An 882-nucleotide genomic window follows, 5' to 3' on the forward strand; every position below is an offset into this window, starting at 1 on the left:
AGACACATCATGAAATGTTCTCCTATTTTTAAGCGACACTATATTAAAGTCACTGGCTAGCTGCTCCAGCGAGACGTCAGTTCTATTAGACTTATAAGCTAGTACTCTCAAAGTATTAGGCATTAAGTACAAAAAAAATACATGTATAAGAAAATAAATAAAAATAAAATTACGTATAGTAGTAAATAAACAATAACACATACACTAAATAAATTAATAACAACCATACACAAACAAATTTTTTTTTTCTCTTTCTTAAACTAATAAAGATATAATAATATTATGACAGCACTACATCTAGTTGGTGGGTGTTCGACCAATTTTTATGAGTAGCCGCCAACACACTAAATAGACGGACAGATTCAAAACTGTACCAGATGTTGTATAACAGTGTAGTAAAATATTACAACACTATATAATATTCTAATTTCACGCGTTATTATATGTAGGTTAATGGTAGTTATGGTGGAACGGGCACTCGGATAAAATAATTTTAAAAAGATTAGGGATCGATAATTATCCAATAATTAATATTACATGCTATGACAAAAATTTCGATCAAAACTTCACGATAATTTTGGAAAAACTACACTCGAGGGAAATAATTTTTGAAACAAATATAGGTCACGTGCAAAAACAAGGACGGCTATTAAATTTGGAAGAAACACATAGTGCTATATGTTCCAAAACACATAGGATAACACACGCGCACGACCCAAAGACAGATGTCAAATTAACCAAATGTATATTTGACTACTCAATAAGAAGCAGGGGTATGGCACACTAATAAAACATTTCTGACACTTTTAGTAGTATATGAACTAATGTACATTTTAATGTTATTATTCTTTTATTACGTTTAGAACACGAAACGCTCTCTGA

The sequence above is a fragment of the Acyrthosiphon pisum genome, unplaced genomic scaffold (genome assembly GCF_005508785.2).
Source record: "Acyrthosiphon pisum isolate AL4f unplaced genomic scaffold, pea_aphid_22Mar2018_4r6ur Scaffold_1821;HRSCAF=2323, whole genome shotgun sequence".
Taxonomy (NCBI): Eukaryota; Metazoa; Arthropoda; class Insecta; order Hemiptera; family Aphididae; genus Acyrthosiphon; species Acyrthosiphon pisum.